Here is a 22,276-nt window from a genome sequence, read left to right on the forward strand (position 1 = left end):
TCCTGACTCTTCCTGCTGTTCTCCTTGTTCCTGATTCTGGTTCGTCTGACTACTCGCTTTGGCTCGTGACTCGGCTCGTCTGACTACCAGCTCTGGTTTTGACTCCTGGCTTGTTATTTGACTTGTGGACATTTTATTATTTTTTGCTATTAATAAAGGTGTGTTTATTTTTGCACTCAGACAGTAAAATTTGGAGGAGGTTGAAGCTATGGCATAAGACAACTTATAAATTTAAGAATAATAGCAAGTATTGATAAGGATTGAACATCCCATGGCAATTAACAAAACATTAGAAGTAAGACGTTGGGAATAACAATAAACAATAAATGCAGGACTTACCTAAAATCATATGTGCTCAATATACATCTACACATACAAATGCAGGGAAATTTCCAGGATTTGAATGCAGGGACCCAATTCACATACCAAAGAGAGACTTGCAGTATAAATGATACAAAAGCAGGGACATTGGCAGGATTTGAATGCAGGGACCGAATTCACATACCAAAGAGAGACTAGCAATATAAATGACACAAAAGCAGGGAAATTGGCATGATTTGAATGCAGGGACCCAATTCACATACCAAAGTTCTTTTTCCTAACTTAGAAATTTTAAACACCTAAAATAGTGCCTCAATGTCAAAGTCCTTCCAGCATTCATCCTTAAGTAGAGAAATCCAAGGCCATACCAGAGGTGATTCTACGGGAATGGGTATTCTTCCTTCTAATCAGTCTTTAAGTATGCAATCTTCTCTTGGAAGGATGTCCCAGGGTGTTGGCCGTCTTGGTAATTTGATAAATGTTGGATCAATGTCTCTGAATCAGCAAGGATCTCAAGGCACATTATCTAATGGCTCTTCTCACAACTTACCTTCTATTTTTAATGTGGGCAATAGAGCCCCACCCCCTTTATCATCACAAAGAGAATCTGATCTGGCTTCTACAATTGTAGCCAGCTTTGGTCTTTCCTCTAGGGATTTGGATGAATTAAGCCTCTATCCTGAGGAGAAAATAACTCCTGAGAATTTACCACAGATCCTTCTACAGCTTAAAAGGATGAGAGCAGAAGAAGGTCCTGGGTTAAGTTATAGAGAAGGCATGTCTTCTCAGAAACAGTTAAGGGTTCCTAGAGATGATTGAGAAGAGTCAAGACCATTTCGGAGAGAAAGTTTTGATTGTGGACCTGGTCTTAACCAATTTGACCGCTTGAGTTATGGCTGATTAGAAGAAAGATCTCTCTTTCAGAAAAATAGAGGAATACTTTCAACTTGCAATATTGAGGATTGTCATGGATTATTACCAAAAGGTTACCCTCATTTCTGTTCTCTATTGATACGCCAATTTATTCTAAGCAGGACTGGAACAACACCTTAATGGACCAACCCATGGAAGATGTTGCCAACTTCTTCTGGAAGCACCATGAATTTTGGGACCTCCTCCCCTTCCATTCCATATGGGAGATGATGGTGGTCATGGGGGTTATAGAAGACACCCAGGTGAAGACATTCCAGGACCATGACACATGCAAAAGCGAAGAGAGGGGGCTGGTAGAGTTGTTCACATAATTGATTTTCAGAGAGGAAAGCATTTTAACATATGAGATTCTACACCTTTGTGAGCCATTTGGCGTTATAAGAAATAATTTTATTCTAAATAAAATTAATGAGACATTTATTGAAACGGCCACTTGGGAGGAGGTGGTGACTGTTGTGGATTATTACATGTCGCATCCTGCACTAGTATTTGGAAAGCCAGTTAGAGTTAATTTGTCTCAAAAATATAAAAGAATTAAGAAACCAACTTTGAAGTCTGATCCAAAATTTGAACCAAAGCAAGATGCTGGGAAAGTGATACATTCGAGTAACCTTCCATTCTGTTTATTCTGATGGATCTGTTATCAAACTTGCTGAGGCATACAGAAAAGTGAAAACCTATATTTCTCTTGTTAAGTGTAGTCAGTCCACGGGTCATCCATTACTTATGGGATTATATCTCTTCCCCAACAGGAAGTTGCAAGAGGATCACCCAAGCAGAGCTGCTATATAGCTCCTCCCCTCACATGTCATATCCAGTCATTCTCTTGCAACCTAACTAAAGATAGGTCATTGTGAGAGGTCTGTGGTGTTTTTAAACTTAGTTTATTTCTTCAATCAAAAGTTTGTTATTTTAAATGGCACCGGAGTGTGCTGTTTGTTTCTCAGGCAGCATTAGAAGAAGAATCTGCCTGCGTTTTCTATGATCTTAGCAGACGTAACTAAGATCCACTGGCTGTTCTCGCACATTCTGAGGAGTGAGGTAACTTCAGAAAAAGGGAATAGCATGCAGGGCCCCCCTGCAAACGAGGTATGTGCAGTAAATTATTTTTCTAAGCAATGGAATTGACTGAGAAAATACTGCTGATACCAATGTAATGTAAGTTCAGCCTTAAATGCAGTGGTAGCGACTGGTATTAGGCTAATGAGTGTGTGTACACTGAAGTATTTTTCTAGGGAATGGAATTTGACTCAGAAAATACTGTTAATACTGAAGTAATGTATGAGCCTTAACTGCAGTAAAAGCGACTGGTAGCAGACTTATTAATAACACTTCATAACTTTTAAAATGTATGTTCAAAACGTTTACTGGCATGTTAATCGTTTTTTGTGAGGTACTTGGTGATAAAACTTATTGGGGCATGATTTTTACCACATGGCTAACTTTTGTTTCTGCATAGAAACAGTTAACTGAGCTTCCCCACTGTTGTAATATGAGTGGGAGGGGCCTATTTTAGCGCTTTTTTGCGCAGTCAAAATTCAGTCACAATCTTCCTACTTCATCCTCCATGATCCAGGACGTCTCTAGAGAGCTCAGGGGTCTTCAAAATTCATTTTGAGAGAGGTAATCAGTCACAGCAGACCTGTGACAGTGTGTTTGACTGTGATAAAAACGTTAATTATTAAATTGTTATCCGTTTTTGGGTATTAAGGGGTTAATCATCCATTTGCTGGTGGGTGCAATCCTTTGCTAACTTAATACATTTACTGTGAAAATTTGGTTGCTATAACTAATTTGGTTCATTGTTATTTCAACTGTGACAGCTTTTTGTGCTTCTTAAAGGCACAGTAGCGTTTTTTATATTGCTTGTAAATTTATTTGAAAAGTATTTTCCAAGCTTGCTAGTCTCATTGCTAGTCTGTTTAAACATGTCTGACACAGATGAATCTGTTTGTTCACTATGTATGAAGGCCAATGTGGAGCCCCATAGAAAGATGTGTACTAAATGCATTGATGTAACTTTAAATAAAAGTCAGTCTTTACATGTAAAGAAATTATCACCAGACAACGAGGGGGAAGTTATGCCGACTAACTCTCCTCACGTGTCAGTACCTTCGCCTCCCGCTCAGGAGGTGCGTGATTTTGTGGCGCCAAGTACATCAGGGAGGCCCTTACAAATCACTTTGCAAGACATGGCTACTGTTATGACAGAAGTATTATCTAAATTGCCAGAATTAAGAGGCAAGTGTGATAGCTCTGGGTTAAGGACAGAGCGCGCTGATGATGTGAGAGCCAGTTCCGATACTGCGTCACAATTTGCAGAACATGAAGACGGAGAGCTTCATTCTGTGGGTGACGGATCTGATCCAGGGAGATTGGATTCAGAGATTTCTAATTTTAAATTTAAGCTTGAGAACCTCCGCATATTGCTAGGGGAGGTATTAGCGGCTCTGAATGATTGTAACACGGTTGCAATTCCAGAAAAATTATGTAGGTTGGATAGATACTATGCGGTACCGGTGTGTACTGACGTGTTTCCTATACCTAAAAGGCTTACAGAGATTATTAGCAAGGAGTGGGATAGACCCGGTGTGCCTTTTTCCCCTCCTCCCATATTTAGGAAAATGTTTCCTATAGACGCCACCACACGAGACTTATGGCAGACGGTCCCTAAGGTGGAGGGAGCAGTTTCTACTTTAGCTAAGCGTACCACTATCCCGGTGGAGGATGGTTGTGCTTTTTCAGATCCAATGGATAAAAAATTAGAAGGTTACCTTAAGAAAATGTTTGTTCAACAAGGTTATATCTTACAGCCCCTTGCATGCATTGCGCCTGTCACTGCTGCGGCGGCATTCTGGTTTGAGTCTCTGGAAGAGGCCATTCGCACAGCTCCATTGGATGAAATTATGAACAAGCTTAAAGCACTTAAGCTAGCTAACGCATTTGTTTCTGATGCCGTCGTACATTTAACCAAACTTACGGCTAAGAACTCCGGATTCGCCATCCAAGCGTGCAGAGCGTTATGGCTTAAATCCTAGTCAGCTGACGTGACTTCTAAATCTAAATTGCTTAATATTCCTTTCAAAGGGCAGACCTTATTCGGGCCCGGCTTGAAAGAAATTATCGCTGACATTACGGGAGGTAAGGGCCATGCTCTGCCTCAGGACAGGGCCAAATCAAAGGCCAAACAGTCTAATTTTCGTGCCTTTCGTAACCTCAAGGCAGGAGCAGCATCAACTTCCTCCTCTCCAAAACAGGAAGGAGCTGTTGCTCGTTACAGACAGGGTTGGAAAACTAACCAGTCCTGGAACAAGGGCAAGCAGGCCAAAAAACCTGCTGCTGCCCCTAAGACAGCATGAAGAGAGGGCCCCCTATCCGGAAATGGATCTAGTGGGGGGCAGACTTTCTCTCTTCGCCCAGGCTTGGGCAAGAGATGTCCAGGATCCCTGGGCGTTGGAGATCATATCTCAGGGATATCTTCTGGACTTCAAAGCTTCTCCTCCACAAGGGAGATTTCATCTTTCAAGGTTATCAGCAAACCAAATAAAGAAAGAGGCATTTCTACGCTGTGTACAAGACCTCTTACTAATGGGGGTGATCCACCCAGTTCCACGGACGGAACACGGGCAAGGATTCTATTCAAATCTGTTTGTGGTTCCCAAGAAAGAGGGAACCTTCAGACCAATCTTGGACTTAAAAATCCTAAACAAATTCCTAAGAGTTCCATCATTCAAAATGGAAACTATTCGAACCATCCTACCCATGATCCAAGAGGGTCAGTACATGACCACAGTGGACTTAAAGGATGCCTACCTTCACATACCGATTCACAAGGATCATTATCGGTACCTAAGATTTGCCTTCCTAGACAGGCATTACCAGTTTGTAGCTCTTCCCTTCGGGTTAGCTACGGCTCCAAGAATCTTTACAAAGGTTCTGGGCTCACTTCTGGCGGTACTAAGACCGCGAGGCATAGCGGTGGCTCCGTACCTAGACGACATTCTGATACAAGCGTCAAGTTTTCAAACTGCCAAGTCTCATACAGAGATAGTTCTGGCATTTCTGAGGTCGCATGGGTGGAAGGTGAACGTGGAAAAGAGTTCTCTATTGCCACTCACAAGGGTTCTCTTCCTAGGGACTCTTATAGATTCTGTAGAGATGAAAATTTACCTGACGGAGGCCAGGTTATCAAAACTTCTAAATGCTTGCCGTGCCCTTCATTCCATTCCACACCCGTCAGTAGCTCAGTGCATGGAAGTAATCGGCTTAATGGTAGCGGCAATGGACATAGTACCATTTGCGCGCCTGCATCTCAGGCTAGGAAACCTGTTACCAGAAGAATTTACCATAAGATATGGCGTAAATATTTATATTGGTGCGAATCCAAGAGTTACTCATGGAGTAAGGTTAGGATTCCTAGGATATTGTCTTTTCTACAAGAGGGTTTAGAAAAGGGCTTATCCGCTAGTTCGTTAAAGGGACAGATTTCTGCTCTGTCTATTCTTCTACACAAGCGTCTGGCAGAAGTTCCAGACGTTCAGGTTTTTTGTCAGGCTTTGGATAGGATTAAGCCTGTGTTTAAGACTGTTGCTCCGCCGTGGAGCTTAAACTTAGTTCTTAACGTTCTGCAAGGCGTTCCATTTGAACCCCTTCATTCCATTGATATCAAGCTGTTATCTTGGAAAGTTCTGTTTTTGATGGCTATTTCCTCGGCTCGAAGAGTCTCTGAGTTATCTGCCTTACATTGTGATTCTCCTTATCTGATTTTTCATTCAGACAAGGTAGTTCTGCGTACTAAACCTGGGTTCTTACCTAAGGTAGTTTCTAACAGGAATATCAATCAAGAGATTGTTGTTCCATCATTGTGTCCTAACCCTTCTTCAAAGAAGGAACGACCTTTGCATAATCTGGACGTAGTCCATGCCCTGAAGTTCTATTTGCAGGCAACTAAAGATTTTCGTCAAAAGGCTTTGGCTACCTCTCCTTTTGGCTTCGTAGCATAATACGTTTAGCCTATGAGACTGCTGGACAGCAGCCTCCTGAAAGAATTACAGCTCATTCTACTAGAGCTGTGGCTTCCACCTGGGCCTTTAAAAATGAGGCCTCTGTTGAACAGATTTGCAAGGCTGCAACTTGGTCTTCACTTCACACTTTTTCAAAATTTTACAAATTTGACACTTTTGCTTCTTCTGAGGCTATTTTTGGGAGAAAGGTACTTCAGGCAGTGGTTCCCTCCGTTTAAAGTTCCTGCCTTGTCCGTCCCTTCATCCGTGTACTTTAGCTTTGGTATTGGTATCCCATAAGTAATGGATGACCCGTGGACTGACTACACTTAACAAGAGAAAACATAATTTATGCTTACCTGATAAATGTATTTCTCTTGTAGTGTAGTCAGTCCACGGCCCGCCCTGTCTTTTAAGGCAGATCTAAAATTTAATTAAACTCCAGTCACCACTGCACCCTATGGTTTCTCCTTTCTCGTCTTGTTTTGGTCGAATGACTGGATATGACATGTGAGGGGAGGAGCTATATAGCAGCTCTGCTTGGGTGATCCTCTTGCAACTTCCTGTTGGGAAAGAGATATAATCCCATAAGTAATGGATGACCCGTGGACTGACTACACTACAAGAGAAATAAATTTATCAAGTAAGCATAAATTATGTTTTTGATGAGAATGAAGAACATGGGCTTTATCAAAATGATCAGATGATGCCAGGACAATGGTAGAGAGTTTTCTTCTAACAAAGGTCAATTTCTAGGAAAGGGCTTTGAAGGTAGACCTGAGATTTCCATATAAGGTAGCTGAACAACTTCAGAAAGAAAAGAACAGAAAAAGAGCACATTCTCCAGATCGCAAAGATGGTGCAAGTGATAACAAATCTGCTAAAGTAGAAGGTAGCAATAATGAAAGCAAAGGCTCTTCCAAAGAGAAGACCTCTACAAATAATAATTCCTCTCAGAAAAAGTCAGGGGAACAAGGTGATCTGAAAGACACTGTTGTTGCCATTTTGTTGGAGAATAAGAGTGAGCTTATAGGGAAGAGGAGGAAGCGACTGCTCTCTTGGAGACTAGTAGTTCTGTTGGTGATGGAGCTGATCAGCAGGACTTAAAGGAACATGAAACCCAATTTTTTTCTTTCATGATTTAGATAGAGAATGTAATTTTAAACACCTTTCTAATTTACTTCTATTATCTAATTTGTATCATTCTCTTGGTATCATTTGTTGAAAGAGCAGCAATGCACTAATGGTTTCTAGCTGAACTCATGGGTGAGCCAATCACAATATATATATATATATATATATATATATATATATGCAGCTACCAATCAACAGCTAGAACCTAGGTTCTCTGCTGCTCCTGAGATTGCCTAAATAAACCTTTCAGCAAAGGATAACAAGAGAAGGAAGCAAATTAATTAATAGAAGTAAATTGGAAAGTTGTTTAAATTTATATTCTCTATCTGAATCACAAAATACATTTTTTGGGGTCTCATGTCCCTTTAAGTGACCTGACTTCAATCAAAACGGATGCAGATAAAACTACAAAGGAAGTAGTCAGTACACCAGTATAAGGAAAACAAGACAAGCTGAAAAAAGGTTCACATGAGTTTCCTGGTAATATAGAAGACTTTGTTATGTTGGACGAAGTTGGAGATAAAAAATTCTAAATCTGGCTTGGCGAACAAGGGCATTAAAGTGTTGATGAGCCTGAACATGAAAATGAAGCTACAGTGGTGAAGGAACAAGATGTAAAGCAAAAAAGTTCATCTTGGATGTGTAAAGTCTGAGACCGGTGAAAATGCCACCAATACATCAGGGCCTAAAGATTATGTAATGGGCCGTATCAGCCTAATAATCTTGTTGGTGTTTGTGATTCCAAAGAATGGCTTTTACCGCAGACTGTGCTCACTTTTCTTTACAAATGAAGAGGTTGCTAAGGTTATGCACTGCAGCACTTTATCTCCCTATCAAAAACTCAAGAAAATCCTTGACAAGATGGCAAAAAATCAAAAGGATGACTGACTGAAGATGTAAACCGTAGATTTGTGGAGGTTTTTTTATGTTTAATGTAACCTGTTATTTCTTTCATTTAATTGGCAAGAGTCCATGAGCTATTGACATATGGGATATACAATCCTACCAGGAGGGGCAAAGTTTCCCAAAACTCAAAATGCCTACAAATACACCCCTCACCACACCCACAATTCAGTTTTACAAACTTTGCCTCCTATGGAGGTGGTAAAGCAAGTTTGTGCTAAGATTTCTACGTTGACATTTGCTTCTCAGCATTTTGAAGCCCGATTCCTCTCAGAGTACAGTGAATGTCAGAGGGATGTGAAGGGAGTATCACCTATTGAATGCAATGATTTCCCTAACGGGGGTCTATTTCATACGTTCTCTGTTATCGGTCGTAGAGATTCATCTCCTACCTCCCTTTTCAGATCAACGATATACTCTCATATACCATTACCTCTACTGATAACTGTTTCAGTACTGGTTTGGCTATCTGCTAAATGTGGATGGGTGTCTTTTTGATAAGTATGTTTTTTATTACTTAAGACACCTCAGCTATGGTCTGGCACTTTATGCATTTATATAAAGTTCTAAATATATGTATTGTACTTATATTTGCCATGAGTTAGGTTCATGTATTTCCTTGTGCAGACTGTCAGTTTCATATTTGGGAAATTAAATATTTTAAGAAATAGCAGCATTAGGCCCGCGAGTGCGCCAAATGCTAGACTTTATTGCGTCATTCTTGGTGCGAGAATTTTTTGCCGCGAAAAGTACATCCGTTGACGCAAGTTCATCACTTCCGGCATCGTAGTTGACGCGGAAGTCTTACACACGGTTGCATCGTTAATAACGCAAGTGTGTCATTTCCGGATATTGTTGGCGCCAAAAAAATTTCTCTTACACTGTGCGTCATACTTGCCGCCAAATTTTTTCATTAGTTTTATACCCCATTGCTGTTTGCCTCTTGCCTTTCTCAATGTCAGAGGGCTATGCTGTTTGCATTTTTTCCCATTCCTGAAACTGTCATATAAGGAAATTGATAATTTTGCTTTATATGTTGTTTTTTCTTTTACATTTTGCAAGATGTCTCAATCTGATCCTGCCTCAGAAGTATCTGTTGGAACTTTGCTGCCTGACATCGGTTCTACCAAAGCTAAGTGCATTTGTTGTAAGATTGTGGAAATTATATCTCCGAATGTCATTTGTAATAGTTGTCATAATAAACTTTTACATGCAGAGAATGTATCCATCAGTAATAGTGCATTGCCAGTTGCAGTTCCTTCAACTTCTAATGTACATGATATACCTATGAATTTTAAAGAATTTGTTACTGATTCTATTCAGAAGGCTTTGTCTGCATTTCCGCCTTTTAATAAACGTAAAAGGTCTTTTAAACTTCTCATAAAGTTGATGAAATTTCAAATGACAGACAACATAATGATTTATCCTCCTCTGATGAGGATCTATCTGATTCAGAAGATCCCTCCTCAGATATTGACACTGACAAATCTACTTATTTGTTTAAAATAGAGTATATTTGTTCTTTGTTAAAAGAAGTGTTAATTACTTTCTATATTGAAGAAGCTAGTCCTCTTGACATTAAGACTAGTAAACGTTTAAATGCTTTTTTTAAACCTCCTGTGGTTACTCCAGAGGTTTTTCCTATTCCTGATGCTATTTCTGATATGATTTCTAAGGAATGGAATAAGCCAGGTACTCCTTTTATTCCTTCTTCAAGGTTTAAAAAATTGTATCCTTTACCAGAAATTTCTATAGAGTTTTGGGAAAAGATCCCCAAGGTTGATGGGGCTATTTCTACTCTTGCTAAACGTACCTTCATATTCCGATTCATCCAGAACATTATCAGTTCCTGAGATTCTCTTTTCTAGACAGGCATTACCAATTTGTTGCCTTTCCATTTGGCCTAGCAACAGCTTCAAGAATCTTTTCAAAGGTTCTAGGTGCCCTACTCTCTGTAATCAGAGAGCAGGGTATTGCAGTGTTTCCTTATTTGGACGATATCTTGGTATTAGCTCAGTCTTTACGTTCTGCAGAATCTCATACGAATCAACTAGTGTTGTTTCTTCAAAAACATGGTTGGAGGATCAATTTACCAAAAAGTTTCTTGATTCCTCAGACAAGAGTCACCTTTTTAGGTGTCCAGATAGATTCAGTGTCCATGACTCTGTCTCTAACAGACAAGAGACGTTTGAAATTGGTTGCAGCTTGTCGGCACCTTCAGTCTCAGTCATTCCCTTCAGTGGCTATGTGCATGGAGGTTTTAGGCCTCATGACTGCAGCATCGGACGCGATTCCTTTTGCTAATTTTCACATGAGCCCTCTCCAGCTTTGTATGCTGAATCAATGGTGCAGGGATTATGCAAATATATCACAGTTAATATCCTTAAATCCCAATGTTCGACACTCTCTGACCTGGTGGTTAAATCACCAGCGTTTAGTTCAAGGGGCTTCCTTTGTTCGGCCAACCTGGACTGTGATCACTACAGACGCAAGTCTTTCAGGTTGGGGAGCTGTTTGGGGATCTCTGACAGCACAAGCGGTTTGGAAATCTCAAGAGGCGAGATTACCAATCAATATTTTAGAACTCTGTGCAATTCTCAGAGCTCTTCAGTTTTGGCCTCTGTTGAAGAGAGAACCGTTCATTTGCTTTCAGACAGACAATGTCACAACTGTGGCATATGTCAATTATCAAGGTGGGACTCACAGTCCCCAAGCAATGAAAGAAGTATCCCCGGTACTTGCTTGGGCGGAATCCAGCTCCTGTCTAATCTCTGCAGTGCATATCCCAGGTGTAGACAATTGGGAGATGGATTATCTCAGCCGTCAGACTTTACATCCAGGGGAGTGGTCTCTCCATCCAGATGTGTTTTCTCAGATTGTTCAGATGTGGGGTCTTCCAGAGATAGATCTCATGGCCTCTCATCTAAACAAGAAGCTTCCCAGATACCTTTCCAGGCCCAGGGATGTTCAGGCGGAAGCAGTGGATGCGCTGACACTTCCGTGGTGTTATCATCCTACTTACATTTTCCGCCTCTAGTTCTTCTCCCAAGAGTGATATCCAAAATCATCATGGAACAATCGTTTGTTTTGCTGGTGGCTCCAGCATGGCCACACAGGATTTGTATGCGGATCTTGTTCGGATGTCCAGTTGCCAACCTTGGCCACTTCAGTTAAGGCCGGACCTTCTGTCTCAAGGTCCGTTTTTCCATCAGGATCTCAAATCATTAAATTTGAAGGTATGGAAATTGAACACTTAGTACTTAGTCATAGAGGTTTCTCTGACTCAGTGATTAATACTATTTTACAAGCTCGTAAATCTGTCTCTAGAAAGATTTATTATCGAGTTTGGAAGACCTACATTTCCTGGTGTTCTCATACATTTTCTTGGCATTCTTTTAGAATTCCTAGAATTCTACAGTTTCTTCAGGATGGTTTGGATAAGGGTTTGTCTGCAAGTTCCTTGAAGGGACAAATCTCTGCCCTTTCTGTTTTATTTCACAGAAAGATTGCTAAACTTCCTGATATACACTGTTTTGTACAGGCTTTAGTTTGTATTAAGCCCGTCATTAAATCAATTTCTCCTCCTTGGAGTCTTAATTTGGTTTTGATGGCGGTACAGGCTCCTCCGTTTGAGCCTATGCATACTTTGGACATTAAACTACTTTCTTGGAAAGTGTTGTTCCTTTTGGCCATCTCTTCTGCTAGAAGAGTTTCTGAGCTATCTGCTCTTTCTTGTGAATCTCCTTTTCTGATTTTTCATCAGGATAAGGCGGTTTTGCGGACTTCATTTTCATTTTTGCCTAAAGTTGTGAATTCTAACAACATTAGTAGAGAAATTGTTGTCCCTTCCTTGTGTCCTAATCCTAAGAATTCTTTGGAAAGATCCTTACATTCTGTGGATGTGGTAAGAGCTTTGAAATATTATGTTGAAGCTACTAAAAATTTCAGGAAGACTTCTAGTCTATTTGTTATATTTTCTGGTCCTAGGAAAGGTCAGAAGGCCTCTGCTATTTCCTTGGCTTCTTGATTAAAGCTTTTGATTCATCAAGCTTATTTGGAGTCGGGTCAAGCCCCTCCTCAGATAATTACAGCTCATTCTACTAGATCAGTCTCCACTTTGTGGGCTTTTAAGAATGAAGCTTTAGTTGATCAGATTTGCAAAGCAGCAACTTGGTCTTCTTTGCATACATTTACTAAATTCTACCATTTTGATGTATTTGCTTCTTCAGAAGCCGTTTTTGGTAGAAAAGTTCTTCAGGCAGCTGTTTCAATTTTATTCTTCTGCTGATGTTTTAAGCTTTTCTTTTCATTATGAGAATAATTTATATTTTGGGTTGTGGATTATTTTTTCAGCGAGAAATGGCTGTTGTTTATTTTTATCCCTCCCTCTCTAGTGACTTGAGTGGAGTTCCACATCTTGGGTATTGATATCCCATACGTCACTAGCTCATGGACTCTTGCCAATTACATGAAAGAAAACATAATTTATGTAAGAATTTACCTGATAAATTCATTTCTTTCATACTGGCAAGAGTCCATGAGGCCCACCCTTTTTATGGTGGTTATGATTTTTTTGTATAAAGCACAATTATTTCCAAATTCCTTTGTTGATGCTTTTTACTCCTTTCTTTATCACCCCACTTCTTGGCTATTCGTTAAACTGAATTGTGGGTGTGGTGAGGGGTGTATTTGTAGGCATTTTGAGGTTTGTTAAAGAAGAACAATAGATAGAGGCGCCAATGGTGCAGATCAATGGGGGATTTTGGGAACTTCTGACAAGAGACGAACACAGGGTACTCACTTGTGTAAAAGGCAATCCGTTATGCCTATAGAGACAGGCTGGATTTCTGCAGCAGTCCAGCTAGCTGATCAAGGATAACTCCAGAGTGCAGGGGATCATCAAACTCAATATATATACCAGCAGGGTATAAGAGCAGGATACTTGGGTCAGGGATTCTTGCCCTGATAGTAGCGTAGCACCAAGCTATACACGGCACATGGAGTTGGTAAAATTAAAAACAAATTTATTATAAAAAGTTATAAAATACACAACTCATATTTGTGCCAATAAAAGCTTGGACAAGCAAAGAAACAATGCAACGCGTTTCTCAGTAAAACTGTTTCATCAGGCATGTTTCTCATCTGTAACTTTCATCCTTATATAGGGCTACGCTACTAAAAAAAAACATATTCCCACCCCCATATTCCCACCCCCAACAATACAGAACATAGGACCAATCAGGACCCTCCGTTTGTACACACCCACCCTGCTGCAATATTGTTTTATAATGAATTTATGACTAATAAAACATTCTATAAATAATTATTATTGTCCCTATAGTGTGTTCAAACGATGTGTTTAAAGTCAAAACTTTCATTGTAATATCAATATTTAGCTCGTTTTACTTATATTTTTCATTGTTCATCAAAATTGCTTTTTTATAGGTATAAAAACCTATTAATCAAAACGTCCTCTAGATGGACCATTTGGTGAGCCAATTGCCTTTGCCCAAGCCAGCATATCGACTACTCTATGGTCCAATCACCTCAGCAGCTGCTGTTGTATGGCAGCCAATAAGAAGCGATCAACGGGGCAACACCCGAGGCTAGACCAATGCTAAAACATATACTGCCGGGAAGCTGTCTCTAGTGTCATCCCTGCAGTCAAGCCCGATAGGCCCAAATGAAGAGTGACGAAGATTGCATCACATGTAAATAAACAGAAACATATGATTTTCATACCGTATCTGCATTAGCGTGATCGCCAAACGGGGCCAAGTGTCCACGGCCATTTCCACATAACACTCAAAACAACATTAAATTAAACTACATAGATCCGTGTGAAATTGATGTCTAAAACCACACGGCTGCCCTAAGAGCTATAATGTGACTGAATGGCATCTGTGAGGTGTGCAAAATTTAACTAACAATGTCAGTGTGATTCTTAATATGAGACTTTCTCCTACATAACTAAGTATGAAAGGAAAAGGATTGTCTACCAGGATAAAATATATATAAGAATATACTGGTATCAAACAATAAATATATATAACACAATATATATAGAAAGTGACAAGTGGGCGAATATATATCTGCTTTCTCTAAACTAGTGAACGAAACGTGTGAATAGAATAATGTCTAAAATGTGAATACTTAGTTGAGAATATAACCAATACGTGTATTAAAGAAGAATATTAATATATTATGAGAACTTTAGTGAAAATGACGTAAATAAAAACCATATAGAAAATAATAAACAGAATTGTGGGTGCTCAATGGAAATTTAGTATCTGTGGTGTGTCTTCTAAATGACAAATGTGAAGTAGCCCATGTAGGTTTATTACCTTCATTGGCAAAATATGGGTTCAAATGTGAATAAAGTGTTCTAAACCTAAAAAGAGCGCTAAAGTTAAAATTTTAATATACTAAGTGAAAGTGACAGATTATGTGCAGAACAAAGGGATCTTACACACAATATTGTACCTAATGTATACTTCAATGGTTAAAATGATACATATACTAATGTATCTTGGCTATTAAGTGGATATAGCAATATGAATAACTAATTGGAGCAGGACGGGCTCATCCAAACTCTGGTGTACAAGGAAAATAAAAATAACAAATGTACATACTTTTGTGGCCACCCATCACATAGCCTCATATATGTATCAACACATATATATACCAGGCAAGATCACAATAGAACAATGTTAATACCCTTAACCATACAAGGAGGAGACCTCTACTATCTAGAGTTTTCGAATAAACTATATAAAGGCAGCAGAATCTATTACTTCGTTTAACCCCATCGGGAAAAGAGTTTGGAATTTAAAAATCCAAAACGTCTCCCTTTGTCTAAGTTGTGTAAATCTGATGACTACTAGGGATACTTTCTAGTGGGGTAATCTTAAACTGGAATTTTCCTCTGGTATATTTAAAACAACAGTGTCTTGAGACACTATGTTTAGGGGATTTTTTTATTACATTCCTCTGGTGTTCACCCCATCTGAGTCTAACCTTCCTGCAAGTGCGTCCGATGTATTGCATCCCACATGCACATGTGAGTGCATATATCACATAGCTGGACTCACATGACAGATGTTCTGAGATGTGGTGTTGTTCACCTGTTGTATATGCAGTGATAGATGTGGTCCCGTGCGTGATGAATTTACACATGTGGCAGCATCTATGACCGCATCTGAAAGTGCCATTATTATTTGGAATTCTCCCTATCAAATTTTTGTTATTATTGGCCCTGATTCTCTGATGTTTAATGGGTTTCCTAGTCATCACTACTTTGCTAGGTGCCAATTTTTGCTTCAGAGTTGGAGCTCTCCTATAAACGACCCTAGGTTGTGGGGTCAATATTTTCTTTAAAATAGGATCTTTGAGCAATATTGGCCAGTGTTTCTTAAGGACTTTGCTGACCGCTTTCTGGTTTGAATTGTATTGAGTTACAAATAGGGGTTGTTCCTGCGGGCACCTGGCCTATTTTTCTTATTTAGAGTTTTTCTCTGAAGAGAGAAGATCACCTCTGTCCAACAGTCTTGCTCTATTGTAACCATATTCTATGAGTTCTATTGGGTAACCCTTTTCTCTAAACCTCTCTTTTAGTATTAGAGACTGTTCGTTGTACGTGTCTATGGAGCTGCAGTTGCATCTAGCTTTCCAACTGTTGAGATGGTTACTAGAAAAATGTAAAAAATTGTTGCAGTCTACTGACTTAAAGAAAGTTGATGTACATATTAGGTTATTAACATCCCAAGTCAAGACATCCAAAAATGTAATAGTTTCTGTCTGTATGTTTGATGTAAAATCAATACCCATATTATTACTATTCAGAAAGTTGACAAACTCTTGTGCTTCTATAGTGGATCCCTCAAAAATAAATAAAAGGTCATCTATATAACAGCCATAGAACACCAGATTGCCCCTCCATTTCGCATTTTAGATGTATGTTTCTTCAAATATCCCCATAAAGAGGTTTGCGAAACTTGGGGCAAATCTGGTGTCCATGGCCGTTCCCTTGATCTGTAAAAAAAAATTGATCTAAAAATTGAAAATAATTGTGTTTAAGAATAAAATTAATGAGGGTGATAAGGTATTCCTTCTGTTTAGTTGGCATATAAATGTCTCTCTCCAAAAAAATTGAGGTTGTTTTTAGTCCCAAATCATGGGATATATTGGAGTAAAGGGCTCCCACATCACAAGTTAACCATAGATAATTATTTTTGTATCGTATATGTGTTAGTTTTTGCAGAAGGTCAGTTGTGTCCTTAATGTAGGAAGGAAGATGGCACACATATTTTTGTAAGTAAATATCCACGTACTCACTTAACTTGTCAGTGATGCTGTTAATCCTTGCTATGATTGGCCTACCCGGTGGATTTAATGCATCTTTGTGCAGTTTTGGAAGGTGATAGTAGTAGGGAACATTGGGATGGTCCGGGGATAAGTACCTTTTTTCTTTTTTATTTAAGATGCCTTCTACAGTGCCCTCCTCTAGTATCTTGATAAGTTTTTTGGAAAATTCTATAGTAGGGTCTTGAGGTAATTTTCTATAATAGTTAGTGTCATAGATGATACGTTCAGCTTCCCTGGTGTAGTCTGAGTAGTTTTGGATTACTAGGGCACCACCTTTATCCGCCTGACGAATGACAATACTTTTGTCACTCGTAAGGCTTCTAAGGGCTCTTTCTTCATTCGGCCAGATTTTCCTATTTCCCACAATGTGGTGGGGAATGGTTTCCCAGCAGTGATGTGCAGTCACTAGAGGCAGGTGAGGCAGTGCTTCACCTCTCATATGGGCAAAAATATATTTTTTTTATTGGCTTTAAAAAAAAAATTGTAAATTTTTTCCCCCAGCATTTTTTTTTCTCACAGCTATATGTTGTGCAATGAAGAGGCACAATCAGGTCTGCCCACCATTACACAACATGCTGCGCCATCTACTGGATGCAAGTGGTTAAGATCATTGCATGGCCCATAAGTGCTTTATTTGAGGCAGTCCTATTAGGGCTGAACCAATCCAGCGAGAGGCATTAGTAAGTGGAACATAGGGTTGGGGCTGGATGTTAAATAATATAAAACAAAACAAAAACGCAAAAAAACAACTTTCATATATTTTGTTGCTGTCCTGTGAACCTGCTAGCTTTGCTAAAGTGAAAAAGAGAGTTCTGTTCTTCCCCTCTAAGTGCAGTGGAATGTGCCACTGTCACTTCCTGAATCCTTACAGAGCAGGAGAGAGGCACAGAGAGCAGTGTTTCACCCACATCTTATTAAAGTAAGATTTTACTGAAAGATTCTGTTAGTTAAAATGATAATTTAATGAATGTGGTTTAGTGTTTGTTTACTCTTTTATAGCAGGGTCGTTTTTGTATTTTGTTTACTCAAACTTTACACCCACTAACTTAGCAGCTTGCCTCTGTACTTCACACTAAATTATAGACTAATTTTCTGAACTCTCTGTAGCTCTGCTGTTTTATTACTTTAAAATGCAGTGGTCCCCCCCTTGTGTGTGTGTGTGTGTGTCTCTATCTATCCATCTCTCTCCTTATGTGTTGTTCTCCCCCATGGTCTCTTTCTCTCTCTGTCTCTCTTCCTCCCCCTCTGACTCTCATCCCTTATGTAATGAAAGAATCTATAAGCATAATTTGCAGCATTAAAGTAAAATGTATGTTTTAAACATATTTTAATGGGCATGGATTTCTAGATCTCATAATCAGAGCAAGCATTGTGTTATCTGGCAAGAGTTTCTGTTACAATCCTTTTAGACTAAAATCAGATGTTTACTAAGTTGACCAGTTTTCCAAGACACCATTTAAAGGGACATGAAACCCATATGAAACCCATATGCAAATTTAAATAACTTTCCAACTTACATCTAATATCTAATTTTCTTATTTCGATGTCCTTTGTTGAAAATCATATCTAAATATGCTCAGTAGCTGCTGATTGGTGGCTGCACATAGATACCTCATGTGATTGGCTCACCCATGTGCATTGCTATTTCTTCAACAAAGGATATCTAAAGAATGAAGGCGTATCCTAGCCACTGCCTCACCATCCTCTGACGTCACTGCACGTCACTGTTTCCCAGTCATCCAAAACTAGTTGTTGAAATAAATCGATGTATGATTTTGAGGTTTGGGGAACTTTGCCCCTCTTGGTCGGATTTTATATCCCATACGTCACTAGCTCATGGACTCTTGCCAATATGAAAGAAATTAATTTATCAAGTAAATTCTTACATAAATTATGTTTTTTCAGCAAAATGACATGATTTTTTTTTTAATACTGCTAATGCAAATGTGCAGTTTGATTACATTTTTATTAAAATGTTCAAAATTTTATAGCTTGTTCAATGATAGTCTGTGCATTCTGTGCAACAATAAAATAAAAAATCAAAAGGATGACTGACTGAAGATGTAAACCGTAGATTTGTGGAGGTTTTTTTTTATGTTTAAAGTAACCTGTTATTTTTCATCAAAATGTCATGATTTTCTTTTTTAAATACTGCTAATGCAAATGTGCAGTTTGATTACATATTTTATTAAAATGTTCAAAATTTTATAGCTTGTTCAATGATAGTCTGTGCATTCTGTGCAACAATAAAATGTTGAAAAAAAAAAGAAGAATGACTTGTAAGGTAAAAGTAGTACAGGACTTGGAAGGGATACCAGTAAGCTGGATCCATGGGATCCATTATCCAAAAAGGAAAGATATAGAAAGAGGACAGTTTCCAGTAGATCAATATTACAAAGCAACCACATTTTTGTACAGCACACAAGTTAATGCATCCTGGGAAAATTTACCCCATGTGCCGGCTTTAGCTGCTCCTAGTATAAGCACATTCTTTGTAAAGTGATTACATCAAATTTACTTGAAATAAGTAACTAATAGACTTGTGCATTTGTTTTAGAACAAAAAGCATTTGGTATCACATATATGGCGTAACCTAGAAGTTACGCTCGTATATTTCACCCTTTGCCTGTAGTTTTTTGCCCCATAGACTGATATAACAAACCCGTGCAGTTTGGTATCCAATATACAGCTTAAGGACTTACGTGGCAAAAAAGGGAGCCCCTACACCGCCGCCACCTATATTAACTATATTAACCCCTAATCTGAGCCCCCTACACCGCCTCCACCTATATTAAATTTATTAACCCCTAATCTGAGCCCCCTACACCGCCGCCACCTATATTAAATTTATTAACCCCTAATCTGAGCCCCCTACACCGCCGCCAACTGTATTAACAATATTAACCCCTAAACCTAAGTCTAACCCTAACACCCCCTAACTTAATTATTATTTAAATAAATCTAAATAATATTAATATTATTAACTAAAGTATTCCTATTTAAAACTAAATACTTACCTATAAAATAAACCCTAAGATAGCTATAATATAATTAATAATTACATTGTAGCTATTTTAGGGTTTATATTTATTTACAGGTAACTTTGTATTTATTTTAACTAGGTACAATAGCTATTAAATAGTTAACTATTTAATAGCTACCTAGTTAAAATAATTACAAAATTACCTGTAAAATAAATCCTAACCTAAGTTACCATTACACCTAACACTACACTATCAATAAATTAATTAAATAAACTACAATTATCTAAACTAAAATACAATTAAATAAACTAAACTATATTACAAAAAACAAACACTAAATTACAAAAAATAAAAAAATATTACAAGAATTTTAAGTTAATTACTCCTAATCTAAGCCCCCTAATAAAATAAAAAAGCCCCCCAAAATAATAAAATTTCCCTACCCTAAACTAAACTACAAAAGTAATCAGCTCTATTACCAGCCCTTAAAAGGGCCTTTTGCGGGGCATTGCCCCAACGTAATCAGCTCTTTTACCTGTAAAAAAAAGAACACCCCCCCATTACAACCCACCACCCACGCACCCCTACTCTAAAACCCACCCGATCCCCCCTTAAAAAAACCTAAGTCTAACCCCCAAGTGGTCCTTACCTGTCCTGAAGACCGGCGGAGAAGGTCCTGTTCCAGGCGGTGAAGTCTTCTTCCAAGTGGCGACCTCTTCTTCTTCCAGGAACCAGCCGGCGCGGAGCGGAGGAGTTGAAGACCGATGACCGCGGAGCTGAAGATCGTCCACTCTGGAACTGAAGACCGGCTATGCTGGAACTGAAGATCGGCGACGCTGGAACTGAAGACCGCGGAGCCATGGAGCGTGGAGGATCCTCTTCATACGATCTCCGCCGTACACTGAATAGGAATTCAAGTTATGCAATTAAAAATGGCGTCCCTTGAATTCCTATTGGCTGATTTGAGCCTTCAAATTCAAATCAGCCAATCGGATGAGAGCTACTGTAATTCTATTGGCTGATTTGAATAGCCAATAGAATGTCAGTAGCTCTTATTCTATTGGCTATTCAAATCAGCCAATAGAATTACAGTAGCTCTCATCCGATTGGCTGATTTGAATTTGAAGGCTCAAATCAGCCAACAGGAATTCCCATTTTTAATCGCGTACCTTGAATTCCTATTCAGTGTACTGCGGAGATTGTATGAAGAGGATCCTCCACGCTCCATGGCTCTGCGGTCTTCAGTTCCAGCGTCGTCGATCTTCAGTTCCAGTATCGCCGGTCTTCAGTTAGAGAGTGGACGGTCTTCAGCTCCGCGGTCATCGGTCTTCAACTCCTCCGCTCCGCGCCGGCTGGTTCCTGGAAGAAGTAGAGGTCGCCGCTTGGAAGAAGACTTCACCGCCTGGAACAGGACCTTCTCCGCCGGTCTTCAGGACAGGTAAGGACCACTTTGGGGTTAGACTTAGGTTTTTTAAGGGGGGATCGGTGGGTTCTAGAGTAGGGGTGTGTGGGTGGTGGGTTGTAATGGGGGGGTTGTTCTTTTTTTTACAGGTAAAAGAGCTGATTACTTTGGGGCAATGCCCTGCAAAAGGCCCTTTTAAGGGCTGGTAATAGAGCTGATTACTTTTATAGTTTAGTTTAGGGTAGGGAAATTTTATTATTTTGGGGGGCTTTTTTATTTTATTAGGGGGCTTAGATTAGGAGTAATTAGCTTAAAATTCTTGTAATATTTTTTTATTTTTTGTAATTTAGTGTTTGTTTGTTTTTGTAATATAGTTTAGTTTATTTAATTGTATTTTAGTTTAGATAATTGTAGTTTATTTAATTAATTAATTTATTGATAGTGTAGTGTTAGGTGTAATGGTAACTTAGGTTAGGATTTATTTTACAGGTAATTTTATAATTATTTTAACTAGGTAGCTATTAAATAGTTATTAACTATTTAATAGCTATTGTACCTAGTTAAAATAAATACAAAGTTACCTGTAAAATAAATATAAACCCTAAAATAGCTACAATGTAATTATTAATTATATTGTAGCTATCTTAGGGTTTATTTTATAGGTATTTAGTTTTAAATAGGAATAATTTAGTTAATAATATTAATATTATTTAGATTTATTTAAATAATAATTAAGTTAGGGGGTGTTAGGGTTAGACTTAGGGTTTAGGGGGTAATATAGTTAATATAGGTGGCGACGGTGTAGGGGGCTCAGATTAGGGGTTAATAAATTTAAGATAGGTTAGCGGCGGTGTAGAGGGCTCAGATTAGGGGTTAATAAATTTAAGATAGGTGGCTGCGGTGTAGGGGGCTGAGATTAGGGGTTAATAAATTTAATATAGGTGGCGGCAGTGTAGGGGGATCAGATTAGGGGTTAATACATTTAATATAGGTGGCGGCGGTGTAAGGGGCTCAGATTAGGGGGTAATACATGTAATATAGGTGGCGGTGGTGTAGGGGGCTCAGATTAGGGGGTAATGCATATAATATAGGTGGCGGCGGTGTTCGGGGCTCAGATTAGGGGGTAATACATATAATATAGGTGGCGGCGGTGTAGGGGGGTCAGATTAGGGGGTAATACATATAATATAGGTGGCGGCGGTGTAGGGGGCTCAGATTATGGGGTAATACAT

The 22,276-nt window shown here is 39.0% G+C and overlaps 1 pseudogene; it reads left to right on the plus strand.

The window, feature by feature from the left end:
* Nucleotides 1-636: 636 nt before the first annotated feature.
* Nucleotides 637-7,364, plus strand: LOC128638922 (matrin-3-like; annotated as a pseudogene).
* Nucleotides 7,365-22,276: the final 14,912 nt, after the last annotated feature.

This window comes from Bombina bombina, chromosome 8, assembly GCF_027579735.1.
Source record: "Bombina bombina isolate aBomBom1 chromosome 8, aBomBom1.pri, whole genome shotgun sequence".
Lineage (NCBI taxonomy): Eukaryota > Metazoa > Chordata > Amphibia > Anura > Bombinatoridae > Bombina > Bombina bombina.